Source organism: Musca autumnalis, unplaced genomic scaffold, assembly GCF_047663935.1.
Source record: "Musca autumnalis isolate F117 unplaced genomic scaffold, ASM4766393v1 scaffold_2, whole genome shotgun sequence".
NCBI lineage: Eukaryota > Metazoa > Arthropoda > Insecta > Diptera > Muscidae > Musca > Musca autumnalis.
The window spans coordinates 153804597-153824214 of record NW_027411755.1 but is presented as its reverse complement, the minus strand read 5'-3'; the positions used below and the strand labels follow the sequence as shown (position 1 = coordinate 153824214).

Genomic DNA, 19618 nt, shown 5'->3' with positions numbered 1-19618 from the left:
AATAATTTTAGTGACCGAGAAAAAATATTTTTCTCTTCTTCTAATTTGGTAAACGATTTAAAAAATGTACGGCTTGTTTGAAAGCTATAGAATATGGTAGAACAATACAAAATAATCGACGATTTTCATTCATGATTTTACAACTGTTTTTGCAGTTGTCTGGACGCTATCGTCACACAGACAAGTTTTGGGGTTTTGACAATCAATACATGTACTCAACTGTCCTGTCATGTGTAAACGCAGGGTAAAGTAAATACTATTTGTTTGTTTTTGTATGTAATGTTAGTGTCACGGTTATATGTAAATGTTTCCATATCATTCCACTAAATTAGGGCTGCTCAAAGGGCGCACTTCTGATGTCGGTGTGTGCCAATTTGCTCACTCATACAATTGAAAAAGAGAGCTTCTGTTTTTGAAATGAAAATTTTCAATACACACATTTTTTCCATTACAAAAGACAACCCAACAAACCAACATTACTCGAACAAAACATCATATTTGAATTATAAATTCTTGTGTAGCCACTGGAGAATAAACGAAACTTAATTCTCTTAAAAATAATGAATGTGTGTGCTAATTATTAGCTTATCCGTGTAATTGTAGAATATATTTATACGAATTGTTTTTCGTACATTTTATAAAATCAGACTGAATGGTATGTTGGGAAACTATCAAAATGTTTGTGTTTCAAAACCAACACAATAACAAAATATGTTTGTAGTTGCCCAGTCAGCATTTTTTGAAAATTTTAATCAAATTCGAGTCTTTTTTGATCCGACTGCACGATTAAAAAGCTAGAATATGATCTCATTTTCTGATCATAAATGACTTCTTTGTCGGTAGGAAAACATAACCTCAGGCGACTCTTCTAAACAAATCACAAATGAGTCTTTTTCGAGTCGTATTTCAATCATTTATTGGTGTTTTGTTGATTAATTTCGGACCCTTTTTCGAGTCTTTTTAGAGTCATGTTTAAAATCATTTATGAGTCTTTAGGGAGTCATTTATGAGTCTTTTTGTTAGACGAAATATATTAAAAAAATTTTCTTTTTATTCTTCTTTGTTTCTTTCCTTTGTTTTATAGTCTTTTCTGCTTTGTTATGTCTTTTAATTATCCTTTATGTTGCTTGGTGGTTAGTATACTGCTTCTTCATTTCACTTGGCAAAACCTGTTGTGTTGTGTTTGTCTGTACCTTTAATATTATACGTTACATTTATATCAAAATTTTGTAGAAAGTGTATATGAGAATTTTATTTTTTTATTTACAACCAAATAAAAATAAAACAAAGCAATCAGTTTTTAATCACCTAACTGTTCAAAATATGATCAGAGTATACATAATTATAATCACTTTTCAAACACCTGTATGACCCTTTTTTGATTAAGCATTTTTCAATCTTCCAGATGATCAAAATGTGACAATAAATAACAAAAAATTGTCACATTTTAAACACCTCAATGATTTATTTGTGATTGCTACACATTTGTTGTTGTATTTTAAATTGAACTCTTTTTAATCATTACAGGGAGTCACTTTCGAGTCCCTTTCTGATCACACAAGCGACTTAATCAATTTTTGATCACCAAAAGGACTTTAAAAAGACTCCTCAATGTGATTTTTGAAAAAACAGTCTTCTAAATGCTATCTGGGTGTATGAGCAGCCCTACATTAAATGGATATTTACTCGCAGAAAGTAGCACATGTTTATTAGGGCTTAATTTTTTAAAATTTTACAAAATACCAACAATATACATATGTATTAACAAATGTTGTACTGCCTCTATAAGCGGTGTTATAGAATGCGGTACGTCGTTCGGAAGAGGTTACCATTGATGTGAATAAGTAAGTCTTTATGGGAAATAGTTTTTTCTAAATTATATATTTTTTCCTCAAAAAATATATACCCCTAATATGCATGGAGGATGGGCTATATAGATCCATGTTTGGTATAGCCCCCATATAACAGTACCGCCCGATTTTCGACATTTCGACGATTTTAGCTAAATTATTTGACCGAACTACCTGTAATTTGACATTTGGAGTTTCCTGCAGTTTCGAAGCCAAACACTTTTAACATAGGTTCATGTTTTGTGACTGAACTACCACACTGAACATCTACACCAAAAATTGTCAACATCATAGGTCCACGTTTTGGTATAGTCCCTATATAACGGTACCCCTCGATGTTTGGTATTTTGAGGATTTTAGCTATAATTTTTAATCGAACTATCTGTAATTTGACGTTTGAGGTTCCCAATGGGCACACTCTCTACTGAAAATTGTTAATATACGTCTATGATATTGGTATATCCCCATATAACGGTACATCCCGATTTTATGTATTTTGAGAACTTTAACTACATTTTTTCACCGGACTATCTGTAATTTGACGTTTGAGGTTCCAAGGGGTCACAAAACTTTTCCACCTGAACAAAGCTCCATGTTTTGGTATAGCCCCCATATTAGGGTACTCCCCGATTTTACGTGTTTTGAGAATTTTAGCTACATTTTTTAACGGGACTGCCAGTTATATGACGTTTGAGGTTTCCAGCGGTAAAAAAAATAGTCCACCAAAAATTGTAAACATAGATCCACGTATAGCCCCTATGTAGCGGTAGCTCCCAATTTTCGGTATTTTGAGGATTTCAGCTACATTTCCTGACCGAACTACCTGTAATTTGACAATTGAGTTTTCTAGTGGTTAAAACACATCTCCACCAAACATTTTTAACATAGGTTCATGTTTTGGTATATCCCCTATATAGCGGTAGCATCAGATTTTCGGTATTTTGAGGATTTGTAGCTATATTTTCTGACCGTACTACCTGTAATTTGACAGTTAAGGATCATAGTGGTCACAAAAAGTCTCCACAAAAAATTGTCAACATTGGTACACCTGTTGGTATAGCCCCCATATAACGGTACCTACCGATTTTAGGTATTTTGAGTTAAAAATTTTAACCGAATTAGCTGTAATTTGACATTTGAGGTTGTCAGTGGTGACGAAACTTCTTGACTAAAAATCGTGAGAATATATCAGGAAAAATGTCTAAAATTGTCTTTTGCATTTCAAAAAAAATCAAAAAAAAAAAAAAAATTGTTGATACTACATCAATGATTTTTGGTACATATGTAGATTAAGAAAAAAATCAGCATTCCAAATCTGTTTTCGTTAATAACTTTGATCGTTGCGCGCAAAAGATATGACCGTTTTAATTATGATAATTAGAAAAAATCCTAAAAAAATCGCGGCTTAATATAGTTAGCTGTTATATCCTATTATCGTTAACTGAATTCGTAACCTTTGCGATGATGCAAAAAATAGTCGCGAAGTCTCAATGGATTCGCGAAAAATCAAATTTGTTAAATAATTTCACGTATTTACAAACATATTTTTGAAACAATAGCGCTCAAAAATATATAAAAAAATTATAACAGCATCCAGACATTTTGAGGAATAAAATGAAACCTAAGTTGTGAAGGTTGGAGCTATAGTATTCATGTTATTTGCAAAAATACGAAGAAAATATTACGAAAAAAACAAGTAAGAACAGACTATAGTCGGACGGGGCCGACCATGTGATACCCTATACCACTATCCCTGTGCACTAGCTTTCCGGGCTAGCTGTTATAAGATGTGCATTAGAAATTTTACCAATTTTCACACAAAAGTTTTGATCAATTTAACCCGCTAAATATTATCCGATCATACCGTTGACTTGCACGCTACTTCTTCATCTCAAACCAAAACTACGTTTAAAATTTCGCGCCGATCGGACTATTATTGCGACCTACAGAGCGGCTACAAAATCGAGCAAAAATTTTGTTTTTGGTCCATTTCATCCCTTTAACATTTCACGATCATCGCCAAAAACTAATCAGTTCTATTCTGGTCCAAACCCGACCTCCATACTAAATTTCGTGACAATCGGTCCATAATTGCGGCCTCTAGCTTGATTACAATTTTTAATGGACGGACAGACGGACGGACGGACGGACGGACACACATCGCTAAATCGCTTTATCTCGTCGAGATATGAAGTTTGGTATACCACATGAGGGGTCTACGACGAATATTTCGCGGCGTTACATGAATTTTTGGGAAATCAAACTTATTATACCCTTTTCCACATTGTGGTATAGGGTATAATAAAATGATATTATTCTAATTTTATTTTTTTATGGTTTTATAGCAAAAGTTGGAGAACAAATGTTTGAGTTCTTCGGAATTTTCGTCAAAATTTCACGCAAAAATGATAATATTCCGCTGTAACAAATTTTTCGATTATAGTTTTCCTATTGGATAATATTATTAGAACCTTATATTAAATCACAAGGAATTCCAATTGTGGCATAACGTTAAAATAATGTTATATTGAATATTACAACATTTGAGACGCATATAAACCGCGTAATTATGAAAATGACATGATGCGCATCCGATTTTCCAACACAGCGAATCAATCCCTTTTATCTGATGTACAGTTTGTCAAATTCTATTTGGCGGCCACGATGTAGCATCTGCTGCATTTAAGGGTGCAAAATACAGTAAAATGGTCATAATTTCCGCGAAGTTCATTTACATTTTATGCGCATCCGATTTCAATAATCACCATTAAAAAATACATCCTTCTATGCCGTTTCAATGCGATCCATCAAGAACCGTGGATGTAGCATCGCACTCAATTTTTAGAAAAAAATCTATTATATCTCTGGATTTACGAGAGTTTTTAAATATCTGTTTTCGCGCAGTTTAAACACGCGTATCGATCTATTTATTTAAGTAGAACTGACACATCCAAAACGCGTTTTAATATGCGATATTTTCAAAATAATTTTTTGCAAATTTTCGAAATTTGAGGGGTATCATATCCGCCGATCTAGTGGGTGGATTTTTACGCGTCATGGCTTGTTAGATTCAGAACGTAAAAAAACTAAATTTACGCGGGTTTCCACGGAAATCGAATGACGTTTGTAAATTTTAAACCAAAAAAATAGGTTTTTGAGAAAAATTTACGCACAAAAATTTCGTGTTTAGGCGCAGATTACTGTGATCCTGTGAGGGCTACATCCTCATGTTATACATTAAAAAATGCGAAATCGCGAGTACTACAATCCAATAATAAGCTTTTAGGGAAATCCAGCTGCGCGTCCCGATTAGAGCAAAAATTCAAAAAACCCCATTTTTCAGGTTTCAAAATGTCAGCATCCGTTTGAGGTATATACAGTGGATATATTAAAAAATGATACATTAGAAACTTCAACTCTGAAGTGTGCTCTTTAACTTCTCCTTTGAGCACTAATCTCTACATTGTGTTGTAAAACCACTAATTGGAAAATAACATAATGAAACTCGTTTATTTCAACGATTTTTTCCGATTTTTTTTACCTTGGTACGACCACAGCTTCCGCTGAAATTATTATTTTAAGAAACCCCTCGGTGAATCGGGCTAAAACAGTTTATTTTGCCGAAATGCGGTCAAAAGTTATGGTATAGTGAAACTGATCGCGAGTTACAATACCCCATACCTCAGTTTCAACATAAGTTAATTTTCTACAAAAAGCTTGATATCCATGTTTTGGTGTAGCCCCCATATAACCGCACATCCCGATTTTCGATATTTTGAGGGTTTTAGCTAAAATTTTTAGACGAACTAGCTGTAATTTGACATTTGGGGTTGCCAGCGGCCAAAAAACTACTCTACCAAAAATTGTCAACATCATAGGTCCACGTTTTGGTATAGTCCCTATATAACGGTACCCCTCGATGTTTGGTATTTTGAGGATTTTAGCTATAATTTTTAATCGAACTATCTGTAATTTGAGGCCCTGTCCACCTGAAACTCGTCTAAAGAGTGGATAAGCGTTTCGGTGCTGACGTTGTTAAAAGCGCCTTCGATATTAATGCATACAGCAAGAGTATACATCTTCATTTCAAAGGTTCTCTCTATATGGTGTACTACCTCGTGCAACGCGGTTTCCACTGATCTGCCTTTAACGTATGCGTGTTGCACGAGGTAGTACACCATATAGAGAGAACATTTAAAATGAAGATGTATAGTTTTGCTGTATGCATTAATATCGAAGGCGCTTTTAACAACGTCAGCAGCGAATCGCTTATCCTCTCTTTAGACGAGTTTCAGGTGGACAGGGCCTTAAGGAACTGGATCAACCATATGCTAAGGAACAGATGGATAAGCAGCGGGATATATGACGTCAAAATAAGAGACAAAGTCGGACAAGGAACACCACAGGGAGGGATACTATCACCTCTTTTGTGGGTTACCACCATAAACAGTCTCTTAAGGACCTTAACCGAAGAAGGATTTGACCCAGTCTGCTACGCAGACGACGCACAGTGTTGCCTCAGCGGACAAAAATCGAAAAATGTGTTCTTGACTTTTTTATATTTTTATGGTTTTATTTTATTGAGAACACTTCAAATAGAACAAACCTCAAAGATGTTGTCGATATTTGGTGTTACTATAAAGTTATAGCTTGTTAAACATAGAACATTTTTCGTATGTGACATTTACTAAAATGTATTTAAAAAAGAAACCCATGTTCATGGAAATTTTTTAAAGAAGTTATTGTCATATTCCACAACTTTTGAATAGGGAATTAAAGAGTGGTCGATAGTCTTGCAATTTATGAAAAAAAAGTTTACATATAATGTGTATACATAAAGTGCCGTTATGTTGATTGAAACAGTAACGTGTTATACAAAACTCACGAATTTCGCTTCTTTCATGGAGTGTATCTAAAAATTGCAGCAAATTGCAGTTTCGACCATTTGGTACATGAAACAGACATCCCTTTCGAATTAAAAAATGCAAAGTTTACATCCTATAAAATCCGATCCTCGGAGCCACAACCATATCATCATAAACAATTCGCATATGAAATTTGAAGGCGGTTCAATTAAAATTGGCTGAGTTATAGCAGAATCGGAGAAATATATATGGGGGATATATCCAAATCTGAACCGATTTTTAACAAAATCGGTAAAACTGATCAGAGGCCCAAGCAAATATCGCATATTAAATTTGAAGGCGGTTCAATTAAAATTGGCTGAGTTATAGCAGAATCGGAGAAATATATATATGGGGGATATATCCAAATCTGAACCGATATGGACCAAAATGGGAATTTTTCATTCCTATGCCTGCATAAGTACTTGTATAAAAATTCATCGACCTAGGTCAACTCCTTCTATTTTTGTCCACGTTTACAAGGAAGCGGCAACACTGTGCGACGTTATAATACTTCTAAGGGGAAAGAATATACTTTGCAGAAGAGCAGAAACGGCTCTCAAAATTGCATACAACTGGGCCAGACCCAGAGGTCTTAATGTTAACCCGGAAAAAACGGAAATATGTCTATTTACGAGGAAAACGAAAGTGGGTAACTTCGAGGAACCAGTTTTCCTAAATAGGACAATAAATATTTCCCGCACAGTTAAATACCTAGGAGTAATTCTGGATAGGAAACTAAATTGGAAAGACCATATTCAAGAAAGGGCCGACAAGGCACAAATATGTTGGTCAACATGTAGAAGGGCAATAGGCTCAAAATGGGGCTTCAATCCTAGGATGATACACTGGCTATACAGAGGCGTAATTAGACCAATCTTAACGTACGCGTCTGTTGTATGGTGGACAGCTATGGACAAAAAATGCAATGTGAAGAAATTGCAAAAAGTCCAAAGAACATGTTGCCTAAGCATTAGCGGGGCAATGAGGACCACACCGACTAGGGCTCTAGAAACAATTTTGTTTATATTTCCCAATAGAAATTCAGGTAAGGTATGAGGCAGCAATCGCAGCTACAAGGCTAAAGTCGATGAGCGAGTGTATCAGTAGAGACCACCAAACATACCACCAAAACATACTAAAGGTCACAAGGGGTGAATCTATAAACCAAATAGTATAAGACCGCATACCTGAAACTAGTGAAGTAGTTTTGTGTGAAGTTTCAATACCAGACAGAGACATGTGGATCGATGGAACTCTAGCACAGATTCCCGCTGGAAGCTGCGGGTTTACGGATGGGGCTGTGCTGGAGGGGAAAACCGGACTGGCTCTATATATAATGGAACCGGAAACGAAAATCTCCCTCCGACTGCCGGATCATAATACGATTCTTCAGGCGGAAGTCCGAGCGATAACAGAGTGTCTGAACTGGTTTGACACTCACACAAAGCCTACCACTGCGAACATCCTTACGGACAGCAAAGCATCCATTAACAACTACTCCCAACATGGTACGGGTAAACAATATATGGGTACCAGGGCATATTGGGATTAGGGGTAATGAAATAGCAAACTCCTTAGCAAAACAAGCAAGGGAGCAACCTACAGTCAGCCTAGATAACGCCAAGCCCTTAAAGGCGACGCGCATAGAGCTAAAGGCATGGGCAAAAAATGCACATATATCCCTCTGGAATAGAGAAGACAAGGGAAAAAACACAAAAAGCCTATGGGGGAACCCAGACGAGGACAAAACAAAGGGACTACTTTTACGAAGTAAAAAAGACATTAGTAGACTGACGGGTATCCTTACAGGACACCTGGGTCTACAATCGCACCTGCACAAAATAGGTTGTGCAGGAAGCAGTGAATGCAGGGCATGAAGAGAGGACGACGAAACGTTGGAACACTACCTCTGTCATTGCCAGGTTTTCACAAACCCGAGAAAACAGCTACTAGGGAGTGACATAATACAAAGACTCAACCACATCTGGACAATCGAGCTCAAAACATTAAGAGACTATGTCAATATGACAGAAATCTTAGACTAACGTCAATAGAATAATCAGGAATTTCAACTAATTCACACACTAAATTTACAACCTCATCCGCAAATTAGAGCGCACAACAGGCCTACTTTATGTGGTGATCCTGCATCACCCCTCTTTTCAACCTAACGTAACCTATCTGTAACTTGACGTTTGAGGTCCCATTGGGCACACTCTCTACTGAAAATTGTTAATATACGTCTATGATATTGGTATATCCCCATATAACGGTACATCCCGATTTTATGTATTTTGAGAACTTTAACTACATTTTTTCACCGGACTATCTGTAATTTGACGTTTGAGTTTCCTAGGGGTCACAAAACTTTTCCACCTGAACAAAGCTCCATGTTTTGGTATAGCCCCCATATTAGGGTACTCCCCGATTTTACGTTTGTTTTGAGAATTTTAGCTAAATTTTTTGACGGGACTGCCAGTTATATGACGTTTGAGGTTTCCAGCGGTAAAAAAAATAGTCCACCAAAAATTTTAAACATAGGTCCACGTTTTGGTATAGCCCCTATATAGCGGTAGCTCCCAATTTTCGGTATTTTGAGGATTTCAGCTACATTTCCTGACCGAACTACCTGTAATTTGACAATTGAGTTTTCTAGTGGTTAAAACACATCTCCACTAAAAATTTTTAACATAGGTCCATGTTTTGGTATATCCCCTATATAGCGGCAGCCTCCGATTTTCGGTATTTTGAGGATTTGTAGCTATATTTTCTGACCGTACTACCTGTAATTTGACAGTTGAGGCTCATAGTGGTCACAAAAAGTCTCCACAAAAAATTGTCAACATTGGTACACCTGTCTGTATAGCCCCCATATAACGGTACCTACCGATTTTAGGTATTTTGAGTTAAAAATTTTAAGCGAATTAGCTGTAATTTGACATTTGAGGTTGTCAGTGGTGACGAAACTTCTTGACTAAAAATCGTGAGAATATATCCATGTTTTGGTGTAGCCCCCATATAACCGATATTTTGAGGGTTTTAGCTACAATTTTTAGACGAACTAGCTGCAATTTGACGTTTGGGGTTGCCAGCGGCCAAAAAACTACTCTACCAAAAATTGCCAACATAGGTCCACTTGTTGGTATAGAAACCCCCTATACCAATACCTCCCGATTTTCGGTATATTCAGGATTTTAGCTACATTTTGTGATCGAACTTCCTGTTATTTGATGTTTGAGGTTGCCAGCAGCCAAAAAACTATACCACTAAAAATTGCCTACATAGGTCCACGTTTTGGTGTAGCTTCCATATATCGGTACCTCCCGATTATCGGCATTTTGAGGATTTTAGCTACATTATTTGACCGAACTACCTGTAATTTGACAGTTGAGGTTATTCCAACAAAAATTGTCAATATACGTCCACGTTTTGGTATAGCCGGTATATAACGTTTCCTCCCGATTTTCGGTACTTTGAGAATTTTAGCTATTTTTTACCAAATCAGCTGTAATCTAACATTTGAGGTTCACACAATATCTCAACCAAAAATTGTCAACATAGGTCCATGTTCTGGTATAGCCCCCATATAACAGTACCTCCCACTTTTCGGTATTTTGAGGGTTTTTGCTACATTGTGTATAGCCCCCATCATATAAAAGTACCACTTGATTGAACAAATTTTTATATCCTCCTCCATATGGTGGGTATATTACGTTAATATTTTTTCGGTATTTTGAGCGCTTGTGAATTACGGGCAGTTCAGTCAACAAATGGCTAATTTGTTGACTGAACTGCCCGTAATTCACCATTAGGGGTTCCCTGTAGTAACGTTCTCCGCCAAAAATTGTCAACATATGTCCAGGTTTTGATGTAGTCCCCATATGATGGTACATCCCGATTTTCGGTAGCCAATTTTATTTGACTGAACTGCCCATAAAGTATAGTACACATTGACAAGCAAAACTGACAGTCATCGAGGTCTATTTCGTGAATATCAAAGCCTAATTGAAAATTTTCTTTTATAATCTCTAAATAATACCGTAAATATTGTATTTCAAACGTTTTTAGCTAAATAAAAGTTGTTATTTGCCGGAAAATTGTCCTTAAAGTACGTTGACTGTCAGTTTTGACTGTTAGTGTGTACTCCCCTTAAGTCACCATTAACGGTTCCCTGTAGTCACGAAACTACTCCACCAATACGTGTCAACATTGATCCAGGTTCTGATATAGACCCCATATAAAGGTACCGCCCGATTGAAGACATTTTTAGATACATTCTCTGACCTAATTTAGGCATATGGGGTATCCTTGATAGAAAAATGTCTCCTCCTAAAATTGTAGACAGAAAAGTAAACTAAAGGCCTGTGTACATAAGCAACTTTGCCTGATTGCCTTGCTTTCCTGCTTCATTTTTGACATAATAGAAATAAAAGAATAAAGAAGGCCGAGGAAATTTCGAACTGGGTTGCCCTTTTCTTTTTTATTCTTTTATCAGAAGTAAGCAAGGTAAGCAGGCAAGGCAGCTTTTGTACGCAGGCCTTTATTATTCCATTTTAGTTCAGTGTATTTTATGGTGGTGGGAATAAAAACCATTAAGGGCCAAACCTATAGCTCTGCGTGTTGCGTGTGCATTCAAAAATACAAAAACAAAATACATGCATATCAATTTGAAATACATGTATTTTGTTTTTGTATTTTTGAACGCACACGCAACACGCAGAGCTATAGGTTTGGCCCTAAAAGATAAAAAGAAGTTCAGCCGGGCCAACTTAACGATTTTTTACTTGTTAATATTAACCTAAGCAGAATTAGAGGTGTGCATGTCTCTGTTTTCCGTTGTGTATTGAAAGTAATTTTGGACCAGAGTCATTTATCCACTATCATTGCATACATACATTTCTTCCTTGCATTTAAATAAAAATTACTTCCTTTCTTTAGAATCAAAAAAACAACAGCAGAATAAAAACAACTTCAACTCAGTGAAATTAAAAAATAATAAATAAATACATCAAGTAGCCAGAGAAATCAAACAAAAGTCAGAATAAAAGTGAAAGTGAAAAACATATAAAATTCAATGAAAAGAAAAGTGTTATGAAAACAAAACCAACCAGAAAAAAAGTAAAAATTTCATAAGGCCAAGAAAAATTGAATTCCAATCAACAAAAAAAAAAAAAACAAAATAATAATTCAGCAAAAAAAACAGAAACGTGAAAACAATCATCTCGAATCACAACTGAGGAACTACAAAACAAAATCTCCTTAGAGTGGCTGGCATTCATTTATTGTGCAAAAAAATCAGAAAAAAAGTTTTATATGGATAACAAAAACTCAACTTTTAATAAAAACAACAACCCCAGCAACAACAATTACGCACAATATTTGCGGTGGTTTCATTAAAATCTCTCCTTTTCTGTTGAAGAGTTCAACAGAGGGATTTATGTGCCAGTGAAAGTGAATAAATGTGTGTGTGTTTTATAATCAATTTAACTTAAACAACTTCAAAAGTTCGCAGCAGTAGTAGCATCGGTATTACCGGTATTACCACTAACAACAATCTACTAACGGCCAAATTGCCATTGAGGCAAATCACGCACATATACCAAAAACAACAACAACAAGGATAAGAAAAACTACATTTTTTACAAGTAAAGTTTGGATGTTCTGCTTGAAACAGCCACAACAACAGCTACAAGCAGAATCCTCAAAATAACATACACAGCAACACCTTTACAATACCAACACGAAAAAAACCACCATCATTGGCAGTATCGGCAGTATCTTTTGCAGTGGCAAGGAAACCAACAACAAGACCTAACAACAACAGCAGTAACAACAACAACTCTAATACAAGGCATAAGGTAAGTTTTGGCAAGTCAAGTATTGTGAATGTTTACACGTTACAAAGTATGTGCAAAAAAAAAAAAGAATACACAAAAAAAGAAGAAGAAGAGGAAAAAGAAAATCTAGAAATAATTGTTGCCACAAAAATTCCAAGGGTTTTTTGCGTAGAGATTTAAAAGGGAACGATATGAAAACGATGTGATAGGTTAGGTTAAGGAATGTGAATGTCTTCGGAATGTGTACTGGGTTTTAGAGACCTTCGATTGTTTTATGTATCGGAAAACTAGAAAATCTTCAAATGTCCTTTGCTTATAAAATACCTTCAGAAGGTCTTCAGTGTATCGAAGACCTTAAGAAAGACTTCTGGGTATAAAACATCTTTAGAAGGTCTTCTGTGTGTGGATGACCTTTAGAACCCTATCTGTGTATAGAGGACTTTTATATACTTTTCACAAGACTTTTAAAATGTAGTGGAGAGCTTTAGTAGGTTTTCTGTGTACAGAAGAACTTCTGGGTATAGAAGACCTTCAGAATGTCTTCTGTGTAAAAAAGACCTTTAGACGGTCTTCTGTGTAAAGAAGACCTTTAGAAGGTCTTCTGTGTACAGAAAACCTTTAGAAGCTATTCTGTGTATAAAGGACCTTCGAAATGTCTCCTGTGTACAGAAGACCTTTGGAAGGTCTTCTGTATATAGAAGACCTTTAGAAGGTCTGCCGTGCACAGAAGACCTTTAGAAGATCTTCTGTGCATATAAGACCTTTAGAAGATCTTCTGTCTCCTGTGTACAGAAGACCTTTGGAAGGTCTTCTGTATATAGAAGACCTTTAGAAGGTCTGCCGTGCACAGAAGACCTTTAGAAGATCTTCTGTGCATATAAGACCTTTAGAAGATCTTCTTCGTATAGAAGACCTTTAGAAGGTCATGTGTGCACAGAAGACCTTTAGTAGATCTTCTGTGCATATAAGACCTTTAGAAGATCTTCTGTGTATAGAAGGCCCTGAGAAGGTCTTCTGTGTAAAAAAGACCTTTAGAAGGTCATCTGTGTACAGAAAACCTTTAAAAGCTATTCTGTGTATAAAAATGTCTTCTGTGTACAGAAGGCTTTTAGAGTATTCTGTCTATAGAAGGTCTTCTGTATATAGAAGACCTTTAGAAGGTCTGCCGTGCACAGAAGACCTTTAGAAGATCTTCTGTGCATTTAAGACCTTTAGAAGATCTTCTGTGTATAGAAGACCTTTAGAAGGTCTTCTGTGTATAGAAGACCTTTAGAAGATCTTCTGTGTATAGAAGAACTTTAGAAGGTCTTCTGTGTATAGAAGACCTATAGAAGGTCTTTTCTGAATAGAAGACCTTTAGAAGGTCTTCTCTGTATAGAACACCTTTAGAAGGTCTTCTCTGTAAAGAAGACCTTTAGAAGGTATTCTCTGTAAAGAAGACCTATAGAAGGTCTTTTCTGAATAGAAGACCTTTAGAAGATCTTCTCTGAATAGAAGACCTTTAAAAGGTCTTCTGTGTATAGAAGACCTTTAGAAGGTCATTTGTGTATATAAGACCTTTAGAAGGTCTTCTGTGTATAGAAGACATTTAGAAGGTCATCTGGATATAGAAGACCTTCAGAAGATCATTTGTGTATAGAAGACCTTTAGAAGATTCTAAAGGTCTTCTGTGTATAGAAGACCATTAGAAGGTATTCTGTGTATAGAAGACCTTTAGAACGTCTTCTGTGTATAGAAGACCTTTAGAAGGTCATTTGTGTATAGAAGACCTTTATATGGTCATTTGTGTATAGAAGACCTTTAGAAGGTCTTCTGTGTGTAGAAGACCTTTATATGGTCATTTGTGTATAGAAGACCTTTAGAAGGTCTTCTGTGTGTAGAAGACCTGTAGAAGGTCTTCTGTGTATAGAAGACCTTTAGAAGGTCTTCTGTGTATAGAAGACATGTAGAAGGTCATCTGCATATAAAATACCTTTGGAAGGTCTACTGGGTATAGAAGACCTTTTGAAGGTCATCGGTGTATAGAAGACCATTAAAAGGTCTACTGTGTATAGAAGACTATTAGAAGGTCTTCTGTCTATAGGAGGCCTTTAGATGGTCTGCCGAGCACAGAATTCCTTTAGAAGGTCTTCTGTGTATAGAAGAACTTTAGAAGGTTCTAAAGGTCTTCTGTGTATAGAAGACCATTAGAAGGTATTCTGTGTATAGAAAACCTTTAGAACGTCTTCTGTGTATAGAAGACCTTTAGAAGGTCATCTGTGTATAGAAGACCTTTAGACGCTCATTTGTGTATAGAAGACCTTTAAAAGGTCTTCTGTGTATAGAAGGCCTTTAGAAGGTCTTCTGTGTATAGAAGACCTTTAGAAGGTCTTCTGTGTATAGAAGACCTTTAGAAGGTCTTCTGTGTATAGAAGACCTTTAGAACGTCTTCTGTGTATAGAAGACCTTTGGAAGGTCTTCTGTGTATACAAGAATTATAGAAGGGCTTCTGTGAATAGAAGAACTTTAGAAGGATTCTGTATATAGAAGACATTTAGACGGTCATTTGTGTAAAGCAGACCTTTAGAAGGTCTTCTGTGTATAGAAGACCTTCAGAAGGTCTTCTGTGTATACAAGAATTATAGAAGGACTTCTGTGAATAGAAGAACTTTAGAAGGACTTGTGTGTATAGAAGACATTTAGAGTGTCTTCTGTATATAGATGAGCTTCCAGTCTTCTGTGTATCGGATACAATTAAAAGATTTTCCGTGTATCGAATTTATTTTGTTCTTTAACTAATTGATATGAATAGCACAAATGTTACAAATAGCTGGTCTGACATTCATACCTGCTGGATTCCAAGTTATACAAACATACCCGTTTGTGTTCAGCTCCTTTACGTTTCTTTTTTGATATCGTAAAAAACACACACAAAAATGAATTCCGCGAAATAAAAATGAAATTTATTTCTCTACTTTGTGATTTATATTCATAATCAGTGTTTCATTTTCATTTCCATATTTCTTGCATATTTGTTATGTGTTTTTTGTTGGCGTGCTTTGAAGTCCATTTCCTTTGCTTTTTGGTTGCTTTCCTTTTCATTTAGGCTTTGAGAGAATGGGAAAAGCAGTGGAGAGGTAAAAAAATATTTTGCCGGGTGCGGGGATTTGTAGGGTAACAAGAGTTCCTAACAAATTTATGCAGAGAAGTTCTTTCGAACTTCTCTATATTGAATAATTTTTTATGAAGTTAAAATTGTTTTAAGAAGTATAAATATGATTTATCTTAAAAAAATAGTCGCTTTATAGAGAATTTTCTCCTTAACATCAGCTACGTTATAGAGAAGTTCGTCGCTATTTTAAGTATAGCTTTCTACATTTCATTTCTATTGGGGGGGACGAAAGCCACCTCTTCACCTCTTCACCACCTTACTACGTCCATGCCATTAATAATTGTTTTAACTTTGCTGACTTTTATTTGCTCTAAAAATAATAATAAATTATTTGTTCTTTTGTGTGCTTTTTTATGTGTATATGTATGTATGATTTTTTTGTATATTATTATACATTATTCGTGCATTACAGTGAAATTCATTCATTCATTTGTTTGCCAAAAGATTTGTTGTTGTTTACATTGTGGCCATAATGCCTTTCATAGTTTTGTGATTGAAATGTATTTTTATTTTTGTTTTGCTTTTGTTTTAATGACGCTCAATATATTCATTAAAGTTCAAATTATTATTTAGAGTGGGAGTGGGAGAGAGAGAGTGAAGGAGAACATATAAAAGAGTATTTAAAATTTGAAAGAATTTTCTTTGAAGATTAGTTTATTGACTTTTATCAAGGCGACAATATCGACCAGGGCCCTATTCCACGAAACAACTTATCAACTTTTCATTTTGCACTTAGCAATTTTTTTGACAATTCTCAAATTTTTGAGTTCCACAGAACCCTTTTTTTGATAAGTGATAATTTGCTAAAGATAAGTTGAGTTTGTTAAGTTTTCAAAAAAAATATTGCTCTCTTTTTGATTTCTTGTCCACAAACGTCCTCTTCTGCTAAGTGAAAAGTTGTAACTGCAAGCTATATTTTGTTAAGATTATGTAAAAAATTGTGCTCCTTTTTACCAATGTACATGGTTAAAACAAGTAAAGTTTTTAAAACGTTGCAACGGGAAAAAGACTCAGAAATATGACTAATTTTGAAGAAACATTTGTATTTAAAAATGAGAAAAAATGATTATATTCCAAGCGAATTTATAAAACAAAGGAATCATTTAGTAAATTGCTTTAGCTTCATTTTTCTAGTTATGAAATGTCCTCTAAATTGCAATGGTTGTCATATATTTTGGTTAATATATCGGTTAAAATGAAAATGTTCAATATAGATGTATGGATTTTCTTAAAGTTTAAATTACTTTCCAAAAATTCGCAAGAATGGCCACTAGTGCCAAATTGAAGCCTAGCGCCTGTAGATTTCAAAACTGTATAGACTTTTTGCGGAAATTTGCAGTTTTGGCAGTTATGACCAAAAGTTTAACTCCCTTTTTTAGTTGCTGAATTTATATTTTCTAGAATATTTTGAAGTAATTTTATTGTCCTTTCTTACATCTAGTTTCAATACAATGTTTTTTGTGTTATTAGCGATTTCTATGGTCATGGTAACTTAGAGCTGTAATGAAAACTCGTGAAAGAAAAAAGATTTGGGGCTATTCACTTTAACAAATAACTTATTTTATTCTTGGGACACTCTAATTTTGGACCACGCTAAAAAGTGGAGATTTTTCCCGCACTGAGAATCAAAAATACACTGTTACAAGTAATTCTGCAGACAAATGTGGTTAAATCTTATAAAGTACCAAGAGAAGGAGGTAACCCTATATGGAGGCTGTGGTCAAAATTGGACCGATATGGCATTTCTTTATAAGATGGTGTTCTGAAGTCTGAGTTCATTATAAGAACATATTCGCTTAGAATATTTGGTTGATATCTGCCTAAATAAATCGATATAAAAATCATAAAGGGAGTATATCAAATAATGGACCAATACTGAAAATTTTTCGCAGGTAGGTTTACTATGCATTAAATTCGGTTGAAAATGTGTTGGTAACAGTAAAATACTTCAATTCAGAATGATTCATTACATGGCAACCATGCGAAATTTTGGACCTAGGACCCCAATATTTTACTAAGATTGTTTTTAGGCCACTATGAGCCATTGATAACAATTTCAGTTCGATATATTTGCTCTGTTCCAGAACCTGCAAGAAGCTTCTATTTTTGACTACAATAACATTTTTTCCTTTATGTTATCGAAAAAGCTAGTACAAATTAGTAGATTCTTGCAGTACTGGAACAGACCAATTATTTAGAAGTATTTTTGTCACACCTTCCCACTGTGCATCGTCCTCAGAACTACCACCCTGCGAACCACACACTTCTGAACTTTCATTCTGCGAACTTCGACCCTGCGAACCACCCATTTCGAACTTCCAGCCTCTGAACAACCCCCTCCAAACCACCCCGCAATTCGATGTTTCTCGGTTTTACACTAAGACTAAACCCTCTTTCAGAGTCTTTTATTTTATTCTTATTTTAATTTTATTTTTTTTATACCCTCAGCCTTTAGGCTAAAGAGGGTATTTACACTTTGATACGAACAAAAATGTGCTTCATCGAAATGATGGTTTTAGACCCCAAGTATGTTTGTACGATATCCGTTTTAGACAATTTTGAGTAGATCTAGCAATGTCCGTCCGTCTGTCTGTCTGTCTGTCTGGCTGGCTGGTGCGCACGATAACTCTCGAAAGGATCAATCGATTCGGTTCAAATTTTGGGTATCGAAATATTTTGTCCAGATTCGATTTAAGTTCGAAGATGGGCCATATAGGTCCACTCCGTCAGGTACCTCCCCCACAAATGTTCAAAAATTGCCGCAAAACTTGTGCGCACGATAACTCTTGTAGGGAATAACCGATTTGGTCCATACTTTGCACATCGTGTAATTTCTACCAAACTTAGATGAGGTTCCAATATGGACTCAATCGGTCCACTTCTTCGGGTACCTCCCACACAAAATTTCGGAAAAGTTCAGTTTAGGACCTGGTCTCGAATCGCTTTGATTTTTGTTTACGCAAGTTGGATTCGCTGTCCTCTATACGACGCTGTATGTTTGATTAGGGGCAAGTCCATACTTCCTGAGAAAGTGGGCCTGAAAGTTACAAAAAACCCTATGACACCGTTTTAGTGGTTGGAGCGCAAGATAACTCTCGAACGGATCTGCCGATTCGGTCCAAAATTTGGCTTTCATAATATTTTGTCCAAGCTTAGCTTAAGTTCGAATATGGGCTATATCGGTCCACTCCTTCCGGTACCTCCCCCACAAAAGTTCGAAAATGTTCGAAAAATTTGAGCGCACGATAACTCTTGAAGGAAGAAACCGATTTGATCCATACTTTGCACATCGTGAAATTTCTACTAAACTTAGATGAAATTCCAAAATGGACTCAATCGGTCCACTCCTTCGGGTACCTCCCACACAAAATGTCAGATATGTTCAGATTAGGACCTGCTCTCGAATCGCTTTGATTTTTGTTGCAACAACTTGTATTCGTTGCCCACCATACGGCGGTACAAGTTTCATCAGGGGCAAGTCCATTCTTCCTGAGAAAATAGCCTGAAAGATGCAAAAAGCCCCTATAACACGGTGTGTAGTATATGGAGCGCAAGATAACTCTCGAACGGATGTGCCAATTCGGTCCAAATTTTGGCCTCCGTAATATTGTGTCCAAACATAGTTTAATTTCGAAGATAAGCCATATCGGTCCACTCCTTCAGGTACCTCCCCCACAAAAGTTCAAAAATGTTCGGAAAAATTGTGCGCACGATAACTCTTAAAGGGAGTGACCGATGTGATCCATACTTTGCACATCCTAATATATCTACCAGATATAGATCAGGTTCGAATATGGACCATATTTGTCTACTCCTTCTGGTACCCCTCACACACAATTTCGGATAAGTTCACTTTCATTTTTGTTGAAGCGA

The 19618-nt window shown here is 35.8% G+C and overlaps 1 protein-coding gene across 2 annotated transcripts in view; it reads left to right on the top strand.

The window, feature by feature from the left end:
• Positions 1 to 19618, top strand: part of LOC141394757 (uncharacterized) — a 606899-nt gene that overhangs the window by 10397 nt on the left and 576884 nt on the right. For both annotated transcript variants that reach the window (XM_073969582.1, XM_073969583.1), the window contains exon 2: positions 11696 to 12615. The gene's annotated coding sequence lies outside the window, so the exon portion shown is untranslated. The remainder of the gene's footprint in view (positions 1 to 11695; positions 12616 to 19618) is intronic.